Raw genomic sequence first — 23,146 nt, forward strand, 5'->3', positions numbered from 1 at the left:
TTTCCTGTTTTTGCCACCAAAGTGGATAACCTCACATTTATCCACATTATAATGCATCTGCCATGCATCTGCCCAATCGCCCAACCTGTCCAAATCATACTGGAGTTTCTCTGCATCCTCCTCACAGCACACACGCCCACCCAGCTTTGTGTCGTCTGCAAACTTGGAGATATTACATCTAGTTCCCTTGTCTAGATCATTAATATATATTGTGATAATAACTGGGGTCCTAGCACCGATCCCTGCGGTACCCCACTAGTCACTGCCTTCCACTCGGAAAAAGACCTGTTTATTCCAACTCTTTGCTTCCTGTCTGCCAACGAGTTTTCTATCCAAGTCAGTACCTTACCCCCAATCCCATGTGCTTTAACTTTGCACACTAGTCTCTTATGCGGGACCTTATCGAAAGCCTTCTGAAAGTCCAAATACACCACATCCACTGGTTCTCCCTTATCTAGTCTACCAGTTACATCCTCAAAAAATTCCAGTAGATTAGTCAAGCATGATTTACCTTTTGTAAATCCATGTTGACTTTGTCAGATCCTGTCACTGTTTTCCAAGTGCTCTGCTATTACATCTTTTATAATGGACTCTAGCATTTTCCCCACTACCGATGTCAGGCTTACCGGTCTATAATTCCCCATTTTTTCTCTACCACCTTTTTTAAATAGTGGGGTTACATTAGCTACCCTCCAATCCATGGGAACTGTTCCAGAGTCTATAGAATTTTGGAAGATGATCAGCAATGCATCTACTATTTCTAGGGCCACTTCCTTAATTATTATCAGGCCCTGGGGATTTATTGGCCTTCAATCCCGTCAATTTCCCGAACACCATTTCCCTACAAATACTAATTTCATTCAGTTCCTCCCTCTCATTAGTCCCTATGTTACCCGACATCTCTGGGAGTTTATTTGTGTCCTCCTTTCTGAAGACAGAACCTAAGTATGTATTTAATTGGTCTGCCATGTCTTTGTTCCCCATTATAAATTCTCCTGATTCTGACTGCAAGGGACCTACGCTTGACTTTACCAATCTTTTTCTCTTCACATATCTATAGAAGCTTTTACAGTCAGTTTTTATGTTACCTGCATGCTTACTCTCATACTCTATTTCCCTCTTCTTAATTAATCCCTTTGTCCTCCTTTGCTGAATCCTAAACTGCTCCCAATCCTCAGGTTTGCTGCTTTTTCTGGCCAATTTATATGTCCTCTCCTTGGATCTTATGCTATCCCTAATTTGCCTTGTTAGCCAATGCTGAGTCACATTTTTTGTTTTATTTTTATGCCAAACAGGGATGAACAATTTCTGTAGTTCATCCATGCGATCTTTAAATGTTTGCCATTGCCTATTCACCGTCAACCCTTTAAGTAACATTCCCTAATCCATCCTAGCCAACTCGTGCAGCATGTACCATAATTTCCAATATACGCTCTTGTAGGAACAGAGGTTCCTATCCGAATAATGAAGTTCGACTCAGTGAAACAAAATAACAAAGTTTATTAAACAAACAACTTAACTGGTAACACTACAGGAGAAGATGTACACAGGTCTGTCCAGCCCCACAGCACCTCAAAGACTGCTGCAAAGTACTGGAAGCTGACGTCATGACGTCATCACGTTCTCCGCGCCAACTGGTGGTCACGTGATCGGCGTCATGACATCATCACGTGGAAATGCAAGAAAGTACATACGGTTTAAAGGTGCAGCCAACAGCTGCACTACACGGTAGTTAAAGGGATGATTACTAATTGCCCTGAGTCTCTTAGTGGCTCCACCACAGGCGCCCCCCCAGAATTCTCTTTAACAGACAGTGTCAAACGAACAGGAGGTTTGATGATCCTGCCCGAATGACTACGAGCTGCAGGCAGTGGAACGTTGGGAGATGAGCCGGTGCATGGCTGTGTCTGAAGCGGCGCATCCGGGGTGGAGGGAACAGTAGCAGAAGGTGTGGGCCAGGTTGAGGCAAAAGGAGGCAGTTCAAAGGTGGGCTGTTGCATAACTGGTCTGGCAGTCAACGGTGGTCGTCCACGGCGATGTGGCTGGGCGGCAACAACTGGCTTACTCCGATCTAAATGGGCTGGTTTAAGTCGGTCGATAGAGATGGTATCGGACTTGCCTCCCACTTCGACTGTGAAAAAATTTTCTCCCGATGAGATGACACGAAACGGTCCAGCATAAGGTGGTCTGAGTGTATCTCTATGAGTGTCCTGCCGAATAAAAACGTAATCGGAACTCATGAGTTCTGCTGGAACATGAGGCCTCTGTAGGCTGTGATGCGAGGTTGGAATAGGCAGGAAATTCTTTGCCATCTCGTGATGCTGAAGGAGCTGCTGAGCAGGCGACCACAGTTCTGTATGTGGAGGGAGGAAGTCCCCCTGTACTCGAAGTGCTTGACCATAGACTAACTCAGCCAATGAAGCCTGGAGGTCATCCTTGGGGGCTGTGCGGAGGCCTAGCATCACCCAGGGGAGTCTGTCCACCCAGTTGGGACCACACAAGCTGGCACGGAGGGACGCCTTGAGAGACCGATGAAACCTCTCGCATAGATCGTTCACTTGCGGATTGTAAGAATTCGCAATAATTCACAGTTCTGAAGATTCATTTTTTTGATTAAAGAATCCCTGGGCGATGTGCTTTTAAATTTCCAGGGATAAATATGGCTGTCACCACATGGCCGAAGACAAAGAATAATGCTTTGTTTACAAAGCAATTGAATGTTATTAGCGTTTGTTTGTATATCGAGTGGATACATCTAAACTGCAGAAGAGACTTTTGTACCTTGAATGGGAAACGTTTAACGTTTGAATGGGTTTTAAATCACCCAGCACTGGACAATAGAGCAGTTGTATCTCCCTTTTGTTTCAGCCCAGGGAGCTCCGGAAGACACATTAACCCAGTCTAACCACTTTGAGTTAGCCAATCACAGCTTTCTCTTGTGTATTGGACCCTTTTGGGTGTGGACTTTTGCACACAGCCCTTGCAAGGCAGAACGGCAGGGGCTCACCAGGTATAAAGATAACGGCTGAGAAGCTATCTCGCTCTCTCTCTCTTACTTCGCTGGACCAAAGGTGAGCAGGGTGTCCTGACTCCTCAACAAAGCAACCTAGTTAAGGAGTTTGGGGGATGGTAATTTAAGGGGATATTACTAAGATTGTTTAACCAACATTGTAGTCACTTACCACTCATTTTTGCCGTCTGCCTTACCCCATTTTAAGCAATTTTACTGTAATTACTGTGTGCGTGTGGGATAGTTTGATATTTTGATTATAGTTTCTTTTAGTTAATAAAACTTGATTTTTCTCTCTCATCCAAACTACGTGTCTGTTTTAATAACAATAATTATAAGCCCTGCAGTCAGAACTGGAAGGTGGGGTAGCGATTCGAAACCGCTGTTTTAAAATTGGTTTTATTGGAATTGGTCTGATGTGCAGGCAAAGGCTGCAAGACCAGGAAAATTACTTTAAACCAGTTTAAAGAAGCCCCCAAACCCTTACAATGGCGACCGCGGGCAGGAATGCAGGCCGTTTTTGATATGATATGTGGTCTGGATCTAGAGAAAGCCTCGGTTATTGTCTTTCTTGCTTTCAGTCTGTGGGCAGCCCTGCGGAAGGTAGTGGCAGTGTGTAAGCTGACCTATCGGGGTATAGGTGGCTGGGCTAGGAAGGGTGAGATGGGAGAGCAGGAGGAGTTTAAAGAGGCCAAGAATCGGGAGTCCCAGCTTGAAAAATGCCAGGCGGAGGTAGAACGCCTCAGAGAGGTGTATGAGGCCAGAGCTAGTGGTATGAGGGTGCGGGAAGAGAATGCACGCCTCACACTAGAGGTCACGAAATGCCAGGCATTTATAGAGCGCCTTGTGCAGGAAGTCACAGAGGCGAGGGACAGAGAGATGAGGCTACAAGAGGAGAATGCACACCTCACCCAAGAAGCTAGCGTGGGAGAGAGCCATGCGAGAAATGAGATAGAATTCCTAAAGTACCAAATCACTGAGGCCAGGGAAAATGAGATGAGGCTGCGGGAAGAGAATGCCAGGTTTGGTGAAGCAGATCATGGCCCCTGTAGGGCAGAGATAGAAAGCCTTAACATGGCTTTAAAGATAGCAAGGGGAATGATTAGCGTGATCAGCCTGAAGGCAGGTCAGCTGGACTTTACTGGCAGCCCAAGTAGAACCATCCCACAGGCAGCACCCAGAACGCTGCTGGATTGGGAATTAGAGACCCCAAGACCGCAGCCCACAGCTCCGAGTCTTGAGGAGCTCTGGCAGCGAGGAGGGGTGGGCAATGGGGTGGTAGAAGAACACCAGCAGGTCCCGCTAGGCAGGCGGGGACCAGGACCAGTATACCCTCTCCAACAACGGAGGTACGGTCCGCCCGTGAGGAGTGAGCCTGAGAATAGGAATCCTCAGCCCACAGCATGTTCGAGTTCACAGGCAAGCACTGTGGCTTGTGTGGGGGGAGGAGCCATTCATATTCAGAGTAAGCTGTTTAAGCCAGGGAACAGGAAAGGAGAGTTCTGGGACCCCTGTAGAGCAGGTCCAGTAGCAGAAATCTGGGACAAGGGAGGCACACAGGGGATAGTTTTGGCCCCAGGAAAAAGGCAGGTCCAAAATTCCCCAGTTAAAGCCACCTGGGTGAGGGAACATGAGTTTGCTGTCCATGCAAGTTCAAGTTCACAGCCTACAAAAACAGGAACTGTGACTTGTTTCCAGGGAAAAGCAGACAAACACAGAGAGAGATTTGCACCGGCAGGCAGCCAGGTACATTATACAGTGCGGGCTATTTGGACATGGGGGAGAAGGTTCCCAGCCAGCTGGGGCTGTGACCCAAGCTCAGGGTCCGCCAGCCAAAGTTTCCCCCATAGAGACACCCCTCAGAAGGTCTCAGCGGGTGTCCCAGCCTAAGAAAGCATGGTCACCCACTTTACAGTGGAGTAGGGCGCTCTCCCGAGCCAGGGAGAAGCCAGAGAACAGAGGCCCCCACTCAACAGCCATAAGCTGCGAGGGACCAGAGACAGGAGGCAGTCCAGCTTCGCTGCAGCCAGCAGCAATCTGCGACAGCGCCAGAGATTAGACTGGCCGTCCGGAGACGGGCGGCATTTGTATTATAGCTTTGGTGTGAAATAGCTTGCTTTAAGGTGCATTTTAAATTTTAGTTTCATATAACTAGTTTTAAGTTATTGTGCAAAGAGCTTGGCCTAGAAATTCATTGTAGCCACTTTTGGGGCGTTAAAGTCGGGCGGCCGCTAAAGTTTGCGCCCGCCGCCAAATCGAGGCCACTTCTCCGATATTCATTAGCTTCGCCCTAAGAGTTTGCTCGAGCGCTAAAACTGGCGCTGGACGCCCCTCTTTAGGCGCTAAGCCGGAGGTGCTGAGCGAGAGCACCCAGGCCGGGCGCAGCGCAGGTGCGGCCATCTCGTGATTGACAGCAGACACCCTGGTGCCGGCCAGCTCTTAAGGGGGAAGGGTCGACTTTGTCTGCTGCCACGCCCTGGATAGTGGAGCCCTCCAGCTAGGCCTGAACACTGCTGCTGGACCCAAATAGCGCCTGAAGCCATGCAGAGGGCCCGTGAACGAGCGCAGCGCTTCTCAGAGCGTGATCTGAGTGTGCTGGTTGGTGGTGTGGAGAAGAGGCGCCATATTTTGTACCCGGACAATGGCAGGAAGGCGCCGGTCCGCGCCTACCGGAGAGCCTGGAGGCATGTCGCCAGCAAGGTGTCAGCCAACAGCGAGGTCCCCAGGACCGGTGTCCAATGCCGCAAAAAGTTTAATGACCTCACGCGGATTGTCAGGGTGAGTACCCTTTCCAGTGACCTCCTCATCCTTGCATGTGCACCTCACATTATGGGCAAAGGGACCTGAAAGCCCTAATGGCCAGCCCTCATCCAGCAGCTATGGAACAGGCATGAACATCAATTGCACATTCTGCACTTAACACACTGGCCAAGCTATTCCACCATGGGAGGCAGTGCACACAAGATCAGGGCGACACACTGGCCAGGCTATTCCACCATGGGAGGCAGTGCACACAAGATCAGGGCGACACACTGCCAGGCTATTCCACCATGGGAGGCAGTGCACACAAGATCAGGGCGACACACTGGCCAGGCTATTCCACCATGGGAGGCAGTGCACACAAGATCAGGGCTACACACTGTACTTAGAGGCCATCCTTTCTCTTGCAGGCCAAGCTGGCCAATAACAAGAAGAGCCGGACTGCGACCGGGGGAGGCCGACCCCAGATCCAGCCGCTCACCGAGCTGCAACATCGCGTGGAGCGCATCATGGGTGGCCGGGTGATTGGCCCCATTGCATGTGGAGATGCCGACCCTGTTCTGGGCACCAATGGTAAGGACATCAACGTTTGGACCTCTCTCGTCCCACTTGTGCATCAGATCTACATCCTTTGCCACTGTCCGACCAATGCGCTGAATGCCACCACTCATGCATCCCTCGCTGACGCCCTCTCCTCACTCTAAAGCTACTCTTGTGCCTTCCTGCTTTCAGATGATGAGGAGGAGGTCCCTGAACTTGCCAGTGACAGCCCCTCAGAGGAGGAGGAGGAGGAGGAGGAGGAGCAAGAGGAAGGCGGCCCATCAGGGGAACCCTCAGCCGTGGCAACCCATGCCAATGTAGGGGACACATCTTCCCTGGAGGGGAGCGTCGCGGAAGTGTTGGAGGGGAGGGGAGCTCATGGGACCTGCGGCCTGCAGAAACACGGGAGGGGGGTGCCAGCTCGGCGGCCTTCTCCCCAGAGGGGGGAAGGGTCGGAGGGGAGTCCAATTGCTGGGCCCAGCGGCGTCCAGCAACGCAGGAAGGGTCGGCCAGCTCGGCGGCCTTCTCCCCAGAGGGAGAGTCCGGCCTCCAGTCCGGAGATGGTCTTCGCCGAGGAGATGGAACGCCTCGAGGACTTGTCCGCGGACTCGGAGCGCCGGCACACGGAGCTCATGGGGGTAGTGGCACGGTTGCCTGAGGCCATCGAGTCCCTCTCTCGGAGTGTCACTGACATCGGGGCCTCACAGGCCATCAGTTTGGTGGAATTCGGGACAGAGCAGGCAGCGAGTCGGGCGGCATTCGGGGCAGATCAGGCAGCGAGTCGGGCGGCATTCGGGGCAGCTCAGGCAGCGAGTGGGCAGCTGATCAGTGGTGCTGTGCAGTCACTGGGTGCTCTGATGAGGTCACTGAACAGGTCAACATGGGCACTCACTGCTGCCACACTCGCTGTGTCAGCCAGGCATCGCCAGGGCACCCGGCGCGCTGCAGCAGCACAGCGGTCTGTCCCTCGGCAGATTGGTGCGCATGCTGCAGTGCTGGCCCGGGCGAGTGCCAGTGTCTCAGGCGACCAGCGAGCGCCTGCCATCCGCCAGCTTGCCCCCATTCCTCCAGCCGCCACTGCCACTCCCCCAGTGGAGCTGCCAGGAGCTGCTGCAGCGACTGATGCTGGCCAGCCACAGCTGCAGCATTCAACAGCCGCCCGCTCGACGGCCAGACCTCGACTAGGCCGACCCCCAAGGGCATCTGCCATCATGACATGTGCCCCTCTGGAGCCTGCCCCCAGCCTTGCAGCAGCCAATGGCCTTACTTTGAGGAGGAGCAGCAGGGCGGGCAGGGGCCACACAAAGATGGCCAAGGCATCGCCCTAGCGGGCCAAAAAGTCGAATGTGTGGCCAGTTGTGTTTGTTTTTTGAGGCCGAGAATTGGATGTTTGTTTTTTGAAGGCCGAGGATGTGATGTTTGTATTTTACGAAGTCCGAGGATGACGGCCATTTTAGTTGCACTGTTTTGTTAATCCTCTCCAGGTTGTGGGAGCGAGTAATGTGTTTGAGTGTTTTTTGGGGGTTTCGTCTGTTTTTGGTTTTCATGTGGGAAGGGCCCTGAGTTTGTACAATAAAGCATTTTATTTATTAACATTGTCCATGTTTGATCTTTGAAGTGTTTGTTGCCTTAACCGGCTGAGGGCTTGCGGAGCGGCTGCAATCATGTTCTTTCATTGGCACAAGCCATTCCCTGACAGGGGGCCGACGGGCGGCCCTTGGACCTTGTGCCTCCCTCCTGGGCTGGTACTCCTCATCCTCCTCCTCCTCATGCTCCTCCTGCTCCTCCTCCTGAGGTGGGGGTCCAACTTGAGGTGGCAGTGCCTGAGTCCTGTGGATATCCAGGTTGTGCAGCATGCAGCAAACGACGACGAATTGGGAGACTCGCTCCTGCGAATACTGGAGGGCTCCCCCGGAGCGATCGAGACAGCGGAACCGTTGCTTGAGGACGCCGATTGTTTGTTCTATGATGTTCCTAGTCGCTTGATGGCTCTCGTTGTATGCCTCTTCAGCAGGGGTCGTGGGCGCGCGGAGCGGGGTCATGAGCCAGGTACACAAAGGATAGCCTTTGTCCCCGATAAGCCATCCTCTTGGGGGAGGCTGTGCCTGGAACATGTCAGCCACAGTTGTCTGTCGCAGGATAAAGGCATCGTGGCTGCTGCCTGGAAAGCGTGCATTGACAGCTCGGATGCGCTGCCTGTGGTCACACACCAGCTGTACGTTGAGGGAATGGTAGCCCTTCCGGTTGCGGTAATCCTCGGCATGCTCCAGAGGTGCCCGCAAAGCCACATGCGTGCAGTCAATGGCGCCCTGCACCATGGGGAAGCCCACTATTCTTGCAAATCCCACTGCACGCTGCTGCTGCTTGTCCAGGGTCATGGGGAAGGAGATGAATTGATGTCTCCTTCTGAAAAGGGCTTCGGTCACCTGGCGGATGCAGCAATGCACGGCGAACTGGGAGATGTTAGCGATGTCCCCAGCAGCGGATTGGAAGGAGCCGGTGGCATAGAGGTTGAGAGCCATCGTCACCTTCACTGCCACCGACAGAGACGTCCTGCGCATCAGCTGTGGCTGCAGATCTCTCTGAAGCAGCTGGCAGATGTCTGCAACCACCTCCCTTCTGAATCGCAGCCTCCTTACACACATCGCGGCAGACATGGTCAGATAGGAGGACTGCTGGCGGTATACCCTGGGTGGGTAAGGCCTCAGTTGGCGACGCCTGTTGCCCCCTCTGCGTCTAGCCAGGACTGCCACTCTCTCACGGCGTCTGTAAGCCCTTCTGGCATAAGGCTGAAAGTCAGCGTTGGCACCCAATGCAGCCCTCATTATATGCTGGCAAACACTGAGCTCTCAATGAAGGCAAAGATAATTGCTAAGCTCTGGCCTGAGCCAAAAATACCTGTCCTAGTGTTGGTCTAAACCAGTAAGCTCTCCTCCTTGGTCTCTCTCCAAAAAACCGTTGCACAAGAGTGAATGCTGCAAAATGGCTGGCCTTTATAGTGCAGGGTAAGTGCCCTTTAATTAGCGCTCCCCGCGGCCCGCCTCGGCTGTGTACCGTTCCACTTCACAGTCGTTAGGGCCGCCCGGCGCACAATGGCCCGGCGCGAGTGAAGATCCGGTTCGGGGCGCACAAAGGGCGTTGCACTAGTAAATGACGTCAAGATCTGCGCACGCAGCAGGGCGCGCGCTAAGACTTTGTGCCGGCGCTAAATGTGTACTGAAGTTGGGGCGAGGCGCAGATCGCGCTGCGCCCGGGCGCTAAGCGCCTAGCGCTCGAGATCTACTCCTCCTAAGGAGCTAATGGCTGGCGCGCCCAACTGAATTTCTAGGCCTTTAAGTTTACGTGTGCCAAATGTTTGTATTTTTGGTCCGAGGTCGAGGGACCCGACCATGTCTCCACCTAAGGCAGCAGGTCAGTGAGACCTGGCTGCATGTCCCTTTTAAGTTTTTGCAGGAGATGGGAAAATGAAGCAGCCATGTTCGCCCAGCCCGAGCTGGACATCGAATGAAGATACGGAATGTTGGGGATCACCTCGCCACTGGACGAATCCAGGAGACCCCGCAGCGGTCTTCGGGAAAAACCGGACAGAGTCCGAAGGAACTTGCCTACTCCTCCTACGGGGAGGAGATGGCCCCAGCTGGGTGGGGCACGGCCCCCAACCCAGCACTATCCTGACTGAAGTTCACTTGCGGGAGACCTCGCTGTCGAGGAGTCACGATGGGGAAGCGCGGGCGCCTTGTGATAGGGACGCGTTCCCCGGGGGTGGGTGGTGATGGCCCGGGAATGATTGTATAGAGGAGGGGGAGACCCAAGAGTCACGTGGGTGCGGTCGGGGGAGGGAGGAACTCACCCGGGGGCCCACGGGCAAAGAGGATAAGTGTGGCTGGGAAGGATGAGTGGGTGGCCGGATCAGTGTGGGGCCAGGGAGAGCCGCCACACGGGCACCCATAATTTTCTGCAGCCAGTGGAGGGAAGACGGGAGGGGGAGGGACTGGGAGTCATGAGATCCCATACTCCCCGGTCTCAGTCTGTGCCAAGGTAATTATAAACGTGAGGGGTACCCCGCCTCCACAAAGGGACAAGGGAACGGTTCAGGGCTGGTGGAGCAGGCTGGTCGGAAAATCCATTCTACCTGTTTTAAAGTTTAAGACGATCAAAGGGGGGTGGAAGGTACTTTTACTGCCCGAGTGGGAGGAGCAATGCCCACTCGAATTTTGTGACCCATCATTGGCACGTGATGATCGGGGTTCATTTAAGCATGTTGTTTAATGATTTTTTGTAATTTGTGTTACAGCCCCAAGTTGAGCAGAGGCGTAGGACCCTCTCCGTGCTTGGGATCATTTTGATTACATTGTGTAACTAAGATTGCAACATTTTGTAATAACTTAAGATGTAAAAAAGTGATTGTAAATTTGGTTTACACTGTATAATTTTACAAGAGTGTAGGGGTATGAGACCCCTTATTGAAAACTGAAGTATCTGTAAGATGCCAACCGTACCATGGTTTTTTTCTTGAATTAAAGGGGAATAGACGGGACAGAGGGATCAGTGGCAGATAGCTATTAGGTAAATACAGGGGATGGATGTTTGTGGGGGGTCAGAAATTATTGCTCATTTCTTCAAGAGGATACTACAAGCAAGCTGGAAGTATCCAAGGGCGGACTGTAAGAATTCGCAATAATTCACAGTTCTGAAGATTCATTTTTTTGATTAAAGAATCCCTGGGCGATGTGCTTTTAAATTTCCAGGGATAAATATGGCTGTCACCACATGGCCGAAGACAAAGGATAATGCTTTGTTTACAAAGCAATTGAATGCTATTAGCATTTGTTTGTATTTCGAGTGGATACATCTAAACTGCAGAAGAGACTTTTGTACCTTGAATGGGAAACGTTTAACATTTAAATGGGTTTTAAATCACCCAGCACTGGACAATAGAGCAGTTGTATCTCCCTTTTATTTCAGCCCAGGGAGCTCCGGAAGACACATTAACCCAGTCTAACCACTTTGAGTTAGCCAATCACAGCTTTCTCTTGTGTATTGGACCCTTTTGGGCGGGGAATTTTGCACACAGCCCTTGCAAGGCAGAACGGCAGGGGCTCACCAGGTATAAAGATAGCGGCTGAGAAGCTATCTCGCTCTCTCTCTTACTTCGCTGGACCACAGGTGAGCAGGGTGTTCTGACTCCTCAACAAGGCAACCTAGTTAAGGAGTTTGGGGGATGGTAATTTAAGGGGATATTACTAAGATTGTTCAACCAACATTGTAGTCACTTACCCCTCGTTTTTGCTGTCTGCCTTACCCCATTTTAAGCAATTTTACTGTAATTACTGTGTGCGTGTGGGATAGTTTGATATTTTGACTATAGTTTCTTTTAGTTAATAAAACTTGATTTTTTTCTCTCATCCAAACTACGTGTCTGTTTTAATATCAATAATTATAAGCCCTGCAGTCAGAACTGGAAGGTGGGGTAGCGATTCAAAACCGCTGTTTTAAAATTGGTTTTATTGGAATTGGTCTGATGTGCAGGCAAAGGCTGCAAGACCAGGAAAATTACTTTAAACCAGTTTAATGAAGCCCCCAAACCCTTACAGATGGTAAGTGGTGCTACGGTGCAGCTTGATACCCAAGCCCTGTGCAACTGCGTTCCACAACTCTGACTTGAATTGTGGACCTCGGTCAGAGGAGATGTCAGATGGCACCCCAAACTGGGCCACCCACGATGAAATAAATGCCCTGGATACGTCTGCTGCAGTGGTAGCAACCAAGGGAATCACCTCTGGCCACCTGGTAGTGCGGTCCACTATTGTCAGGAGATGCATGAAACCCCGCGAAGCGGGGAGGGGACACACTAAGTCCACATGTACGTGATCGAAACGGCGTTCTGGCACCGGGAAGATGGCCACTGGAGCCTTAACATAACGATGGACCTTTGATTTTTGACAGTCCACGCAATTGTTTGTCCAGTCCCGAACGTCCAAATGCATTCCCTTCCAAACAAATTTGCGGGACATGAGCCGTTGTGAAGCTCGCATCCCCGGGTGTGATAAGCCGTGTATAGCCTGAAATATCTTCTTACGCCATTCGACTGGCACAATGGGCTGGGGCACTTCCATGGATGTGTCACACAAGAGCGTGGTTCCTGCTGATTGGAACATAACATCGGCTACCTGCAAACCAGAAGGCGTGGTCCGATTCGCCTGAACTTCGGGATCTGCCAGTTGTTCTTCCGCCAACCCGACGAAATCAATTCCCAGGTGAACTGCCTGGACTGGGGCACGTGAAAGGCAACCAGCCACAAGATTATCTTTGCCGGACACATGTCGTAAATCCGTCATAAATTCGGATATGAATGTAAGGTGGCGCTGTTGTCGAGGTGGCCACGGCTCCGCCATTTGGCCATTGCGACAGTGAGCGGCTTATGGTCCATGAATGCAGTGAACGGGCGCCCTTCTAGGAGAAAACGGAAATGCCGGATGGCCAAAAACAGGGCCAGCAACTCCCTGTCAAAAGTGCTATATTTTCGCTTGTTCTTGTGCAGTTGGCAGCTAAAAAAAGCCAACGGCTGCCAAGTCCCGTCGACCCATTGTTCTTGAACTGCCCCAATGGTGTAATCGGAGGCATCGGTAGTAAGGGCGATGGTCACGCCCGGGAGTGGGTGTGCAAGCATAGTTGCGTCTGCCAACGCCGCCTTGGTGTCAAGGAACGCCTGGTCCATCTGCGGTGTCCAAATGATAACATCTTTGCCCGACTTCCCTTTGAGTGCTTCGTACTGCGGCTGCATCAACTGGGCTGCCTTGGGGACAAAACGATGATAAAAATTTACCATCCCCAGGAACTCCTGAAGAGATTTGAGTGTGTGAGGCCGCAGGAATGTCGTAACTGCCTCTACCTTGGTGGCCAGTGGGACGGCGCCTTCTGAGGTAATCCTATGCCCCAGAAAGTCAATGCTGGTTAACCCAAACTGGCATTTGGCTAGGTTTATGATGAGGCCATGTTGGCTGAGACGGGCAAAGAGTGTACGCAAATGGCCAAGTAAACGAAAATGAAGGGAAGGTCCCATAACACAGAGTCCATGAGTCGCTGAAAGGCCTGAGCCGCATTTTTCAATCCGAACGGCATTCGGGGGAACTCAAAAAGGCCAAACGGTGTGATGACCGCCGTTTTGGGGACGTCTTGAGGGTGCACAGGAACTTAGTGATATCCACGGACGAGATCTACTTTGCAAAATATTGAGTTGCCAGCCAGATGGGCCGAAAAATCTTGTATATGCGGTATTGGATGCCTATCCGGCATAGTGGCTTTGTTAAGGCATCTGTAATCCCCGCAAGGCCTCCACCCGCCACCTGGTTTAGGTACAATGTGTAGTGGGGAGGACCAAGGACTATCGGAGCGTCGGACAATCCCAAGGCGCTCCATGGTCTGAAACTCCGCCTTTGCAGCTGCAAGCTTTCCGGGTTCCAATCTTTGTGCCCAAGCGTAAACAGGCGATCCCGTCGTGGTGATGTGATGTGCCACACCGTGCCTCGCGACTGCTGCCGAAAATGTAGGCCTGGTGAGCTCTGGGAACTCGCCGAGTAGGCGCATAAACCCTTCCTGCGATGGAACCGCACAGGCGACCGACCAGGAGACAGCGGCGCTGCGGTGGCAAGGCACCGCGTGGAAAGTGGACGCATTAATGAGTCGACAATGTCGAACATCGACCAGAAAGCCATTGGCACAGAAAAAATCAGCCCCTAGGATGGCCTGTGATACTTTCGCCGTTATAAACTCCCACACAAAACGCTGACCTCCGAGAGTTAAATTAACTGTCCGTTTACCGAACGTGCGAATGGCTGCACCATTGGCTGCCTCGAGGGAAGGACCGTGACTGCCGGATTGCCTATCCAGCTTTGAAACTGGCAAAATACTGCACTGAGAACCAGTGTCACACAGGAATCGTCGCCCTGTCATGGAATCCGTAATGTAGAGGAGTTTTCCCGCTGAACCGACTGCCATGGTGAACTGAGTGTGTTTTTCAGACCTTGTCGTACTCATCACAGCTCGCGGGCCGGCTGGAGATTTTTTTTCAGCGAAACTGCAGGGAGGACGGCAGTGTCGAGCCTTGGTGCCAAAACGGGTGTGGTACATACACCAGCCTGCTGAAGGAGGGCTGGACTTCGCTCGCATAGGGGAAAGGCACCTCGTGGCTGCACAACTCAGCTGTGTGACCATAAAAATCTTGTCTGCCTCTGCAGCGAGCTCGGCACAGTCCATAATCGCAGAACTGGCCAAGGCTGCCTGAACTGGTTCAGGTAGCTGGCAGAGGAAGAGCTCTCGAAACAAAAAACATTGAGGCTCCGAACCCAAAAGCGTGAGCATCTGGCTCGTCAATTCCGATGGTTTTGAGTCCCCAAGGCCGGGCATAGCAATAAGCCTGCGTGCGCGCTCCGACTTATTTAAACCAAACACCTGTAGCAAATGAGTTTTTAGAGCTTCATACTTGCCCTCTGCCGGTGGATTGCCAAGGAGGCTAACGACCCGCGAGGCCGTGGCGCTGTCGAGAGCGGAGACCAGGTAATAATAACGGGTCGAATCCACTGTGATTTCCCGGAGTGCGAACTGGGCTTCTGCCTGGAAAAACCATGCTGCTGGTTGCTGTTCCCAGAACTGCGGCAATTTAAGGGCGACGGCGTTCGTATACATTATAAATCCGACGAGATCGGGGTCACCAATGTAGGGACAGAGGTTCCTATCTGAATAATGAAGTTCGACTCAGTAAAACAAAATAACAAAGTTTATTAAACAAACAACTTAACTGGTAACACTACAGGAGAAGATGTACATAGGTCTGTCCAGCCCCACAGCACCTCAAAGACTGCTGTAAAGTGCTGGAAGCTGACGTCATGACATCATCACGTTCTCCGCGCCAACTGGTGGTCACGTGATCGGCGTCATGACATCATCACGCGGAAATGCAAGAAAGTACATACAGTTTAAAGATGCAGCCCACAGCTGCACTACACGGTAGTTAAAGGGATGATTACTAATTGCCCTGAGTCTCTTAGTGGCTCCGCCACACTCTCACTCATTACATTGTAACAGTGGCTACATTTCAAAAGCACTCAATTGACTGTAAAGTGATTTGGGACAGCCTGAGTTTGTGAAAGGTGCTATATAAATGCAAGTCTTTCTTTCTTTCTCTCCTTATAAATGCCTTGCCCACTATGCTTCTGAGCAGTTGAGATACATTCATGGTAATATTCCCAAATCTTGCCGTACCAGGCTTATTGTAATTGGTAACAGATTAAAGTATGGAATTCCTGGTAATCAACTGCAGATTGTCAATAATTCTACAGTAATGATGACAAAATCAGTAATCTAGTGACTAGTATTATAAGAACATGAAGTGCACTGACAATTGGCAACTACATTAATAGAGGCTTTTGTCACAAAAACTGACCAAAAGTAGTATAATGCCTACCCTTCCCAAACACACATCACACGTACAGTTGAAACAGTATGTGTTATAAAGAATAACAGACACCACAAAGGCATTTTGAGGCTGTTATTTCATCTCAGGATTCAGAAACAGATATGAACTGTAATGTATTATCATGTGGTTTGGTATGAGCATCCTGAGTTCGCTCTGGCCTAATAAAACTAGCACTTTTTTTTATTCGTTCCTGGGACGTGGGTGTCACTGGCAAGGCCAGCATTTATTGCCCATCCCTAATTGCCCTTGAGAAGTTGGTGGTGAGCCGCCTTCTTGAACCGCTCCAGTCTGTGTTGTAAAGGTAATCCCACAGTGCTGTTATGGAGAGAGTTCCGGGATTTTGACCCAGCGACGATGAAGAAACAGCGATATATTTCCAAGTCAGGATGGTGTGTGACTTGGAGGGGAACTTGCAGGTGGTGGTGTTCCCATGCGACAGCTGCCCTTGTCCTTCTAGGTGGTAGAGTTCACAGGTTTGGGAGGTGCTGTTGAAGAAGCCTTGGCGAGTTGCTGCAATGCATCTTGTAGATGGTACACACTGCAGACACGGTGCACCAGTGGTGGAGGGAGTGAATATTTAAGGTGCTGGATGGGGTGCCAATCCAACGAGCTGCTTTGCCCTGGATGGTGTAGAGCCTCTTGAGTATTATTGGAGCTGCACTCATCTGGGCAAGTGGAGAGTATTCCATCACACTCCTGACTTGTGCCTTGTAGATGGTGGAAAGGCTTTTGGGAAGTCAGGAGGTGAGACACTCGTCGCAGAATACCCAGCCTCTGACCTGTTCTTGTAGCCACAGTATTTATGTGACTGGTCCAGTTAAGTTTCTGGTCAATGGTGACTCCTAGGATGTTGATGGTGAGGGATTCGGTTGATGGTAATGCCGTTGAATGTCAAGGGGTGGTGGTTAGACTCTCGCTTGTTGGAGATAGTCATTGCCTGGCACTTCTGTGACACAAATGTTACTTGCCACTTAACAGCCCAAGCCTGAATGTTGTCCAGGTCTTGTTGCTTGTGGGCATGGATTGCTTCATTATCTGAGGAGTTGCGAATGTAACTGAAAACTGCGCAATCATCAGCAAACATCCCCACTTCTGACTTTATGATGGAGGGAAGGTCACTGATGAACCAAGCTGAAGATGTTTGGGCCAAGGACACTGCCCTGGGGAACTCCTGCAGTGATGTCCTGGGGCTGAGATGATTGACCTCCAACAACCACAACCATCTTCCTTTATGCTAGGTATGACTCCAGCCAGTGGAGAGTTTCCTCCTGATTCCCATTGACTTCAATTTTACTAGGGTTCCTTGATGCCACACTTGGTCAAATGCTCCCTTGATGTCAAGGGCAGTCACTCTCACCTCACCTCTGTAATTCTGCTCTTTTGTCCATGTTTGGACCAAGGCTATAATGGTCCTGGCAGAACCCAAACTGAGCATGGACTAGCAACTCATCGTGTCTCTGTCCTTTATTTGTTCTACCCAAGTATATTACATTTTGACGACAAGGATGGAATCCCAGAGCCATTTTTAGGGATCATGCAAGGACACAGTGTTCAACCTTTGTGTGAACAAGTTTAAGGTGGAATTGTGACACCTAAACTGAATTTTTGCAGAATCATCTGTACTTCGTCTTCACGTGTATGTATACACAGCAATAGCGGAGTTGTTCCGCACATGTACACTGGTAGTGTGCTGAGTCACTGTTGGACGGGATCGAGACAATCATGGCTGCGCCTACGGGATTCATCAGAAGCCTCAGCATGTATGACCGAGCTCACGAACCATTCAGTTCTTACATTGAGTGGATGGAGATGTTTTTTTTGGACAAATAACACTATTGAGACCGAAGGTGCAGATGAAAATGTTCAAGCTCAAAATAAAGTAATAAATAATGGAAAAAAGCAATTTTTCTAATGGAGATCAGGCCAGATGTCTATGGAACGTTGACAAACCTACTCGCACCAGGGAAAGTGAAGGATGCTGTGTTTGAAGACATTGTCGTGAAACTCGAGGACCATTTTGACCCAAAGCCATTAGAAATAGCAGAGAGCTATAAGTTTGGTACCAGAAACCAAAAGCAAAGTGAAACCATCAGTGAGTACATTGTAGCTCTTAAGAACTTGTTTTTGCATTGTAACTTCGGTACATTTTTGGATCATGCGTTGCGAGATAAGTTTGTATTTGGACTGGTGGATGAGCGCACACAGTCCAAGTTACTGAACACTCTGATCCTAACGTTTGACATAGCATGCAAAATTGCCCTATCTTCTTCTTCTTAGGCAGTCCCTCGGAACCGAGGATGACTTGCTTCCACATTAAGAATGAGTTCTCAGGTGACTGATGAGTCCAATGCGGGACCTAAAGTCTCTGTCACAGGTGAGGCAGACAATGGTTGAAGAGGCGGGTGGGTGGGGTGCCTGGGTTGACATGCGCTCTTTGTGCTGCTTGCGCTTGGCTTGCGCTTGCTCCCGGCGAAGAGACTCGACGTGTTCGGCACCTTCCTGGATGCTTCTCCTCCACATTATGCGGTCTTGGGCCAGGGATTCCCAGGTGTCAGTGGGGTGTTGCACTTTTTCAAGGAGGCTTTGAGGGTGTCCTTGAAGCATTTCCTCTGCCCACCTAGGGCTCTCTTGCCGTGTCGGAGCTCCGAGTAGAGTGCTTGTTTTGGGAGTCTCGTATCAGGCATGCGGACAATGTGACCCATCCATCGGAGCTGATCGAGCATGGTAAAAGCTTCGATGCTGGAGATGTTTGCTGAGCGAGAACACTGACGTTGGTGCGCCTATCCTGCCAATGGATTTACAGGATCTTGTGCAGGCAGCGTTGGTGCCATCTCTATCTATGGAGATGGCGTCTCAAGTGACTAGTGCAGCTGAGGTCTTCAGTCACAAAGCCACCACCAAACCTAAAGCTGTGAGACTGAGTCAAAAGCATGTCAGTGAGAGCAGTCCAGTGAAATGTTATCGCTGCAATGGAAATCACTCACCACAGTCCTGCCAATACAGAAATGCAAAATGTTTTCACTGCCAGAAGCAAGACCATATATCAACAGCTTGCAGAGCTAGATCTAAAGCAGGAAGTTAAACCCATTCTAGTGGCAATGCAAAGTAGTGGAAAAAAAGGGAGTTCACAATATTGAAGTGAACACACCTGATGTTGAAGAACTAGGCATCTACAGTATCTATGCCACTAGCAGCAATGCTAGCAGTCGTGAGAAATACTTCTGTACAAAATTTTTGATCAACGAGCAATATACTGATATGTGTATCGACACAGCAGTGGACTGATCTATCATGAGTAAGGGCACATATGAGAGTAAGTTTAATCGAATACCACTTACAAAGAGTACCTTAGAGTTAAAAACCTACTCCGGAGAAATCCTAGAGACATGTGGACAAATGGAATGTACAGTTCAACACAATGGTTAGTCAGTAAAGCTGCCTATTATTGTAGCGAGCTACAACAACAGGCCAACTCTCATGGGCAAAGACTGGTTGAGAAAGTTAAAACTAGACTGGAAAATGTCTTCAGTGTAGATGCTTCAAAGAAGCGACTCGACACAATGCTGAACAAGCTTGGCCTGTCGCAAGCTTACATGGAGCTGAATGTTGAAAAAGAGAGTCAACAGTATCTCAGCATCAACATACATAAGGGACTGCAATCATACACCAAGCTGCCGTATAGTGTAATTTTCTCCCCCAAAATCGTCCAGGCTAGATTTTGCAAGAAGTTCCAAATTGCTTATGCAATCAAGATGATGTGCTGATCGCAACAAGCAGCGAAGAAGAAAATCTAGAAGTGTTAGATTTAGTGCTTCAAAGATTGAATGCCCACAATGTCAAATTGAAAAGGAGCAAATGTGCTTTTGTGCAGCCCGAGGTTGGGTACCTTGGTCTGAAAGTTGATGCAAATGTCTTGTAACCAGTGAAGGAAAAGGTTTATGCTGTCATCAATGCTCCAAAACCACAGAACGTGTCTGAGTTAAAATCTTTCCTTGGAATGGTCCAGTACTACGCTTATTTCTTACCTGAGTTAGCGACCATGTTAGCTCCATTGCATGAACTCCTGAAGAAGGATGTTCAGTGGAAGTGTTCGAAAGCACAACAGGAAGCTTACGACACTTGTAAGAGAAGTCTCTCTAGCGATGCTCTACTTATGCACTACGACACAGAGCGTGAGCTTAAGTTAACATCTGATGCTTCCAGATATGGTGTGGGAGTTGTCATAAGCCACGTAATGGATGACGGCCAAGAGAAACCAATCGCGTTCGCATCGCGAACCATCACAAAGGGCGAAAGAAACTATGCGCAAATTGAAAAGGAAGCACTTGCCATAGTGTTTGGAATCAAGAAATTCCAACAGTTCCTTATCGACAGAAAGTTTACCCTGATAACCCAATAGCAATATTGGGGCCAAAGTCTGCCACCCCTGCAATGGCTGCACCGAGAATGCAACGTTGGGCAGTGTTGTTGTCACAATATGACTACACAATTGAAAATCATACTTCAAAGCAAAATGCAATCGCAGATACCTTGTCCAGGTTGCCACAGGAGGACTCATGTTGGGAGTGAAGGTGCAATTTTCACACTAGGTGCAATTGACAAAGACTGTTCAGTGACTGCAACTGAGATTGCAGATGAGGCTCAAAAAAACTCAGTACTGAAAAGAGTGTATGAAAACACCTTGAATGGGTGGACTGATGAGTGTATTGACATAGAATTGAAACCATTCCATAAGTCGTACTAAATTGTCTTGTGAGCAAGGTTGTATCAAGTGGGGAAACAGAGCAGTGGTACCTACTTCTTTGAGAGATAGAATTCTGGCTGAACTTCATACGGAACATCCAGGGATCGTCAGTATGAAATCAATTGCAAAAAGCTTTGTTTCCTGGCCTGGATTGGACAGTGATCTTGAATCACTTGTCAGCAAATGCAGTGTTTACCAAAATTGCAGAAACAAACCATGCAAAACTCCACCACAACCCTGGTCATGGCCAAGTAAACCTTTTCAGAGTGTACATGTAATGCTGGGAAATGTGGAACCATAGGTTTGTTGTATTCGAGAGGGGAATACAGACATTTTTTTAAGGAAGAAAGCAGTGTAATGTATTATCACGAAGTTTGGTATGAGCATGGTCAGTTTGCTCTAGCCTAATAAAACTAGCACACGGACGAGCAACTCATCGTGTCTCTGTCTTTTATTTGTTCTACCCAAGTATATTACAAACCACTTGTGCTTTGCTGTCATGGTTTAACATATCACCTGAACCATCTAATTAGCTTACTGCCTATTACTTAATCCCAGATATCCATTATTCACCACCCAACCTGCTTAAAGAAACAAGAGGTTCCATACACTCTTTTCACTACTGAGTTCTTTTGAGCCCCATCTGCAATCTCAGTTGCATATGATGGCTGTGTATTAATGAGGTCACAATTAGCAAAAAAAAATCAAACTTTCACACGTAAGAGCCTAGAAATTAGTTTCTGATTCTGTTGATGATGTTAGCAGACAAACACTTAATGCATTTGTATGACATTTCTCGGTTCATGATTTTAATGCAGGTGTTAATCTGTTTATCCTCAATGAGTTGATGCCCCCTGACATAAATCTTGTCATTCATGTGGAAATGACTTAGGAAATAATACTGGGTGGCCTGCTGGTGGCGCTGTCCAGGGAGAGTATAAATACTCAGGCATGGGCCCAGCTTTCTCAGGACATTCATTAACAGGAACTAGTGAAGGACACAACTAGATCTCCATGTTGAAAAACAGTTGATTAAAGCCTTGTTTAATACTTAGACCAAGTGCCTAATAGATTTCTTACATCACCCCCACTAAAATAACAGATAGAATAAAGTCATGAATGCATTAATAATTTGCTCATTAATATTGCCAACAGTAATTTTTAGGCCATGATTGCATTGTTATGTTAAATTGCTACCACTAATGATCATTGTTAATCATATGATTTCTTCCCTAACATCACTTCTAGCATCTTATCAGCTGCCCAGAGCAGCTCCAAAATCTCTAAAACTGGTACTACACAGGCAATACCACAACTAAAATGGCAAATAATAAAGATAAATTAAATTAAATATGAGACAACCATAAACACAAAAACTTGCATACAATATCATTATAAAAATCTATTCACCAGATCTGATTAAAACCCCTGCCCAAAACCTTTTTTTTGAGATACTGGACCCGAGGAGGCGAGATTGGAGGCGTGTGAAATTTAAATTGCAAAACATGGTGGGCGGGCCCGATCCCACCTCTATCCCGCCTCCGAGCAATTTTCCCACATGCGAGTTTTCTGACCCCGTTTCCATCCCGCCTCCAAGAGGCGGGAAAGGCCCTTAAGGCCCTTAACAACCACTTAATTGCATCTATAATCCCATTTTGAGAGGCCTTTCCGATTTTAACCCTATTCCCAAATTCTGCACACCTCCTCTGGAATACGCCAGTGAATCCTGGCGGCTTCACAAGTGGACTGCTTACTAACAGCTGCAGCTCCACAATTATAAAGGAGTTTTCACCAATCATCATTTGCAGGTGGCAGAACTTTGTTGTCTCATGTCTGGGGGAACTTTTAGCAGGCATACTCATTGTTCTGGAAGTTTGGAGCCTGACACCCATCTCCAGTGTGACCTTCTGGGAAACCCCTCTCCCCACCTTGACTGAGCACTTCCTCAACTGAGGTATATACCAGAAGAATGGGAAATTTTTATTTCCTTTCATCCTGGACATCAGGTTCGGACGAAGACCAGCCGCGGCAGCAGCAGAACCATCAACAACAGCAGCACCAACTGCAGGAGCAACAGCAGGAGCTCCAAGCTGCTGCTCACCCACCTGAAGCTGCACAGGCCAGAAGGCGCCAGCGCATGGAAGCACGTCGGCGCAGGAGATACCCCCAAAACAGGGTCTACAGACAGAGGATCAGCTACCTCAACATGACTGAGCAGCAGTGCCAAAGGAGGCTCAGACTTTCGCGAGAGGTAGTGGGTGACATCTGCGCAATGCTGCAGCAAGACCTGGAGTCCAGAGGAGCAGGTGGACACCCCTTACCAGTGGCCGTCAAAGTCACCACCGCACTCAACGTTTTAGCTTCAGGCTCATTCCAGGGATCAGCAGCAGACATCAGTGGCGTCTCCCAGGCGGCCGCATACACTTGCATCATGCAGGTAACCGATGCCCTTTTTGCCATCGTGCACAATCACATCCATTTCTCCAAGGATCAAGCCAGTGTAACTGCGCGTGCGGTTGGGTTTGACAATCTGGCAGGCTTTCCAAGGGTGCAGGGTATAGTTCGCTGCACACATGTGGCCCTAAAGGCACCCCATCAAAATCCAGGTATTTTTGTC

Source organism: Somniosus microcephalus, chromosome 2, assembly GCF_052327205.1.
Source record: "Somniosus microcephalus isolate GS21.2 chromosome 2, FLI_Smic_1.0, whole genome shotgun sequence".
NCBI lineage: Eukaryota > Metazoa > Chordata > Chondrichthyes > Squaliformes > Somniosidae > Somniosus > Somniosus microcephalus.